Consider the following 7,060-nt stretch of genomic DNA (forward strand, 5'->3'; position numbering starts at 1 on the left):
TTTTATCAGAAGTATACATATTTGTCAATATATCTATGCCAACGCAACCCCATAGCTCCTCCCTATGGATAAAATATAAATAATGATACTCGGTATACTCCCGCGTGAAATGCTACAATGGTATATTATTTGTGCGCTTGTGGATACCTTATATATAGTTTACAAGTGTTCTCATAATTACCAACAACACATTTATGGCATCATGCTAGGGATGACAACTTAGTTAAGAGTGATGCTAAGAAATGTCAACAAGCATTTCTGGCGCCGTTGCCGGGGAGGGGCACATGGCTAAGAGAATTGACTAAATAAATACTTATTGATAAAATCATACCCTCTGCTTTAGTAGGCTTACCCTTGTTTGTCTTTGTTCATATCTTATGTAGGATATTGTAGGATTTGTTGTGATTTATTAATAAATTCCATCAATTAGAATCAACCAAATCAAGAGGAAGCTGAACACTAGTTTACGAAGCTATGGCTGATAAGACTCTGCGTGAATTCTCTGCTCCAAGCACCGAGAACATTCACATTGGACCAACACTCAAAACTGATAATCTTGAGTTCGAGCTCAAGCCAAGCCTCATCAACATGGTGCAAGCTACCCCATTCAGCAGAAAGGCACATGAAGATTCTAGTGCTCATCTTCAAAATTTCCTAGAGATAAGTAGCACGATCGTCATCAAGGACGTTGCTCAAGACATCGTACTACTCCGCCTCTTTCCATTCTCACTTGTGGGAAGAGCGAAGCAATGGTTCTACACCAACAAAGATCACATCAATACATGGGCAAAGTGTTCAAAGGCCTTCCTAGAAAAGTTTTTCCGTATAGGCAAGAGCACTGCCTTAAGAGGAAAGATTTCAAACTTCCAACAACATAAAGGAGAGACCATTCCAGAAGCATGGGAATGTTTTCAAGAATATGTTTCAGATCGCCTTCATCATGGAACAGAAGATTGGTTGCTCATGCAAAGTTTCAACCATGGATTAACTTAGAAAGCCCAAGAACAACTCGATGCCACTACTGGAGGATGTCAAAACTTATGTGGGGAATATTTGGGGATTGAATTCCCTGATTCACAAGAGGATGTAAACATCATTGGCAACAATTTAGGTTCACAACAATAGAGACAAAGATGGAAACAACAACAATGGTCAACTTACCAAGATAAGTACCTAGGTAATTATTATAATTCTTCCAATCCTAAACTAATCATCGTTAAGAGACTTAATCTTAGAACAAGCTAGGATTAATGAGAATATTTCTAAAAAGCTTGCTTTTAATGATAAGGTCCTAGAAAATATAAATACTAAAATGGATAGTTTTTCTTCTTCCATACAAGACCAACTTAACTATAATAAAAAGATAGAATCATAATTAGCCCAGTTGGCCATTGCTCTTCCTTTTGCCACTAACCTTGAGAAGGTCAATGCCATAACCACAAGAGGTGGCAAGTCTACTCGTGATCTGCCATATCCAACAAGGACAGGTAAGACACTAGTTGTAGTGCAAGAAGAGGAGAAGAAGGATGACGAAGAAAATGGGCCATAAGAGCAAGAGTTACAATGAGATTTTCATGACACAACCTTCCTACCATTTGTAGGAAGAAATAGAAAAGACAAAATGGATGAGCAGATTGGTAAGTTTGTAGAGGTAATTCAAAATCTATATATCAATATTCCATTGCTAGATGACATATAGGTGCCTACCTACATGAAGTATCTCCAAGATATCCTCAACAATAAGAGACCACTGCCCTCCACTAAGGTAATCAAGTTAACAGAGGGGTGTAGTTTGGCCATCCTAAGCACTTCACCTATCAAGAAGGATCCAGGATGCCCCACTATCGATTGTTCAATTGGGAGCTAGAACTTTGAGAATGTGTTATGCAATCTTGGAGCAAGTGTCAGTGTCATGCCCAAGAAGGTTTTTGACAAGCTCAACCATTCAACACTCACACCAACATCGATGTGTTTGCAACTAGCTGACCAGTCGGTCTGCTACCCTGCACAAATAGCTAAGAATATTCCTAGTAAAAATTAGAATTTTTTTGTTCCTATAGATTTTGTGGTACTTGACATGCAGGAGGACATGAAGACACCACACATTCTTGGGAGACACTTGCTAAGCACTACAAATATGCACATTGATCTAGGAGTCAAAGAGATAAAATTCCATATTAACAGAAAGGAAGAGCGGCTTGCTTTCAAGCCAAGACTGGAACAATGCTCCAATTTGGAATGGCATGAGAAGCAAGTATCAGGGTCTCCATCTTCGGGACCAAAGTATACAACTAAAGAATGAACTCGAATAGAAAAGTCTGGTTTAGTGGACTTAAAATTCCAAACCCTCATCGAAGAGGTAACTTGGTAGTTATCCCTATTTACTTTTCGCATTATATTTTTACTTCGGCATATTTACTTTTAAAACTTGCATTAGAAAAAATGAAATAAACAATTCTCATCATGGCATACTAAAAATTTAAGCCCCATGTAAATAATTTGTACAGAGCGTAAAGACCCCGTAAGAAATATTTACAGTGGAGGCATAAAAATATAAATACCATCATTCATCGTCCTATATTTCATAGTATCACAAAAGTATTTTTGCATTGCATATTTATACATGTATATGGTAGAAATACGGTTACCGGGACCCAAAACTACATGGGGCCCACCACCATCACCTCCATCTCCACTTCACCTCCACCATCACCTCCATATCTCCACCACCATCACTCTGCACCATCCAGGAGATATTTTCCACCAAAAGGAGTACTTCACCTACTTAACCACAAAGCAAAGGAAGCATCAGGAAATGGAGAGGCCATTTGGCCACCTTGTGGGGCCGGCCGGCCCCACCACTAGGCCGGATGGCCTCCCCCTCTCCCCTCTATAAATACCACTTCTCTAGGTCACTCAACTCACTCACACATACTGCATTTCACCATCCCAAGTTCGAAAATCCAGTTTCAAATTTCATAGTTAAAATTCTCTTGAATACATAAGTGTTGGAGTAAGAAAGAGTGTGGGAAAGTTTGAGTGTGAGAGTAATGTTAAAATCTTGAGAAAGAGAGGAAGAGGTGCTAATGAAATTTGAGCAAGAAAAAAATAGAGTTTAAGAGTGGTAGTGTTGTCCAAATCAAGAGAGGAAATTAAAAAGAATTAGGTTGGAAGACATGCCAAAATCTTGATTAGAATATTCACTAGGTAATCTCGGACGACTAACCTCTAGATGATAGACTTTTAGATGGCTAACCACTAACATTTTTATTTTCCTAATCTCGTTCCACGAGTTGTGTTGTTTTTGTCTATTTTGCAGGTAAATGAGCAAGATCGCCGACAAGCTCAAGCGGGCGATATCGTTCCATTCAACAAGAAGTTCATCGTCCCAATCAAGCACTGACATGGAGGTTGATCCTTCGTCTCCCGCTGTTGGAGCACCGTACCTGATCAGCCCCCGTGGGGAGGAACATTCTTCTACAAGAAAAGCAGCTCAAGCTCTGGGATGATAGGGAGAAGAACATCTACAAGAAGCTGAACGACTGTGATTTCATGCTCACCCCTGCCTTTGATCCAACCCTACTTTAATCCATAGGTATAGACTCCGAATTTGAACTCATTTTCATGGCCATAGGATGGGAGGATGCATTGGAAATAGATGAGTCAGGGTGCAAGCTTTTGACTATTGAATTTTTATGCACTTTACAAACCACTGACTTTATGCACTTTATAAACCACTAACTTGGAAGTCTCATTTAGGTTCTTTGGGAAAGAATTTTCTTTTCCCTAGAAGAACTTTAGTGAGCTTCTAGGATTCCTTACTTTGCGGTTCATGCACAAATGGCTAGGATTTTTTCTTTTTCCTAGAAATGATTTCCACACAGTAAGGAATGATGAACATAAACTGCTCTATGCTATGGTTAAAAGAAAGAAGGTTTCACTTGTAAAATTCATGATGGCACAATGGGTAGAAATTCTTGAACTTAAGGGAGATGTTGGGTGAACTACTTTGGTCATCCGCATATCTAGAAATTTGGGTTTACTAGCAAATGCTTCTATTACATACATTGACGGTCCCCGATGGATTATTGATTATGGCAATTTTAATCATGCACACATGTTAAAAAAGGGCAAGGATGGGAAAATAGTCATGATGTATATGGACTACATAAATGAGTTTCTGTTACCAGACCAGAACCTCTATCTATATGTCATAGATTCATTTGTCTTTGATTTGTAGAAAATAGAGCAAGCACCTCGCAAGAGTGCCTCTACAAGGACCACTCGCAACCCATAGCCTCGGTACCATGGAGACGACCCCATTTTAGAAGGATCTACCTTCACTAGCTATGCATGATTTGATCAAGCAAGACCTTCCTAGATGCACCTTCCCTAGCATACAGGCTAGGATCAGTCGGAAGCCTCCCACATGCACCAACCCAAGCATGCAGGTTGGGAGTAGCCCGCTCCTCACTTGAGAGCTCTTGGCATCAAGGCTCAAGCGCGCAATGATAGGACGACTATTTTGACTACTACCAACAACAGTACGAGGAGGTTTCTTGTGGCCACCAGGGAGCACGCATGTCCTTCTCTGCCCATGGCTACCATGACCATCCCACTAGGTTATCATGAGCAACAGATGGAGTATGCTCATTTGGACACCAGGCTCACTGTAACACAACCATTCAATTTATAAGAGCACAAGTACAATGGTAGCCCGCAAGCAGTCGCACTATCATACTTGAGCCCAAATAAACCCGCTAGTCCGTCGAGTACCATGAAGGGTCTCAATTCATCGCCAACATACAACCAAGATCATACATGATTCAACATACATGCCACATGTTACATAGAGTTCACAAATACATTGACATACATCAAAGTATGATTAAAATTATTACAACCCAAGTTCCAAATAAAGTAATAATAGCGAAGACAAAGTAGTTTTAAAACCAACATCTCACACCACTATTTAATACAAGCTAGTTCATGATCACCACCCACAAAAGCATCATAGATAATATGTATAAGTAGAAGCGCCTTGCCCGGGGCCTACTACTCATCCATAGCAGGATAGAAGCAATTCTTACAATAGCCATGAAAGGCTGTGTTATCTACAACAAGTGGGGAATAAACCCTGAAGTACAAGAAGGTACTCAGCTAGACTTATCCATCATAAACAAAAAATAAAGTGACTCCAAGGATCATGCAAGGCTTTATAAGTGGAGCTAGCTTGACACCATTTTGCATAAAAAGCCACTAATTCGGCTATACATTTTATAATTCAGTCATCAAGTTAATTATAGCTATTCATATCTGGATTATCAACTAACCTGTGCCAAGCATGTGGTATATCATTTAGTATCATAACAATAGTAACCATAGCCGATGTAAGATTTTCATATTCATTAGAGCCAATTCAAAAATCCAATTACGACGACAAAGGGGCTCCATCAAGTTTCTCACTATCCAGGCGAGATGGCAATTTGAATTGGTTGCAACTAGCTGGGCAGTATTCCTAACAAAACCCAGGTACACTAGATCAATGATCAGCTTAGGTGACCTTTGTACAACTTAGGTCCAATTCATGGGTTCGATCAGCGCCGCACAATCAGGGACACTACCGGATGCCAGGTCGATCCTGAACGCTAACCTACCCTTGGCCTCACACTGGCACCCCACACATCCTTACTACCTCCACTATGCAAACTCTAACAGAATGAGGCCTAGCCTAAGTTGAGTTACTCGGCTTCATGGTCGGAATGAGTTATCCGGCCAGATAAGTGAGAGACATGCGTTCAAAATAACAAGTGGGCCTCCAATGATGTGGTCCTTAATTGGCACAGACGGAATCACATGAGTCAACCTACACATAGACTCCACCTAGCCTCCAATTATATTACCCCATGGTTCTATTCTATGATAGCAAATATAGCCAACCGTGCTCCGGTATCCACCTATATCTCGTAGTTGATAGAAAATCACCCGACTTCTACCAGTCTAAGCATTGCAAAGCATATATTCGATCCTGGACCTATACAAAGTTAAAGGTATATATATCTAGACAAGTGAAAGAACCTAATGGATAGAGGGGGTGAATAGCCTATTAAAAATTTCTACAACAACACTTAACAAACCGGTTAGACAATTATGAGGCAAAGCAAGTGTTGCGCGAGCCTACTAAAATAGCAAGACCCCTACCACAATTCTAGTTTATATAGTTTCTATCCATACAATAGCTATGACACTACACTAAGTTTGTGTGCTCTCAAAAGCTAACTAAAGAGCCACACTAACCAAACTAACAAGCTCTCACAACTAGCTACACTAAAGAGCTTGACAACTAATTTGCGGTAATGTAAAGAGAGTGAGCAAGAAGGTTATACCACCGTGTCGAGGAAGGAGCCAATCAATCACAAGAATGAATAACAATGAAGACCAATCACCTTGGAATCAAATGATGAACACAATGATTTTTCACCGAGGTTCACTTGCTTGCCGGCAAGCTACTCCTCGTTGTGGCGATTCACTCACTTAGAGGTTCACTTGCTAATTGGAATGCCTTGCCAAACTCTCACTAAGGTGCCGCACAACCAACATAAGATGAGGATTGATGAGGACATCACTACTTCATCGCATACAAGCCAAGGAGAGGAGGAGGTCCAGCATGGGTGTCCAATTCATCTTTTTCATGGTGGAAGCCCAGTCCAACTGAAGTTGGAGCCCATCTCAGTTTCCAGGACTAGTCTGCCTTAAACTGGTCACCCAGGATGCATCCGGACTCCATTTTCGACGATCCACATATGGTTGAAAACCTAATTTGATAAGGAAGCCAATACAAGTGGTTTCACATCAAAAGATCTTCAAAATCAATAGGAATCGTGAAACCAAGTTAGCATCCAGAACCTGCCAGGGTGCTGCGACACCGTCTTTTGGTCCGTTGGACCGTGTATCATGTTTGGGCCCATTAGGGGGCGCGTCCAGGGGGTGATGCCCAAGACTCTATAAATAGCAGCCGTCGCTCTCCTTAGGGTTTGGGTTTTGTTTAGTTCTTGATTTC

At 40.8% G+C, this 7,060-nt stretch overlaps 1 non-coding gene across 1 annotated transcript; it reads right to left on the reverse strand.

Moving 5' to 3' along the window:
* Window positions 1–840: 840 nt before the first annotated feature.
* LOC136509806 (small nucleolar RNA R71) lies at window positions 841–947 on the reverse strand. The gene has a single exon (XR_010772545.1). It is a non-coding gene; the product is annotated as a small nucleolar RNA R71 (small nucleolar RNA).
* Window positions 948–7,060: the final 6,113 nt, after the last annotated feature.

This window comes from Miscanthus floridulus, chromosome 15 (assembly GCF_019320115.1).
Source record: "Miscanthus floridulus cultivar M001 chromosome 15, ASM1932011v1, whole genome shotgun sequence".
Taxonomy (NCBI): Eukaryota; Viridiplantae; Streptophyta; class Magnoliopsida; order Poales; family Poaceae; genus Miscanthus; species Miscanthus floridulus.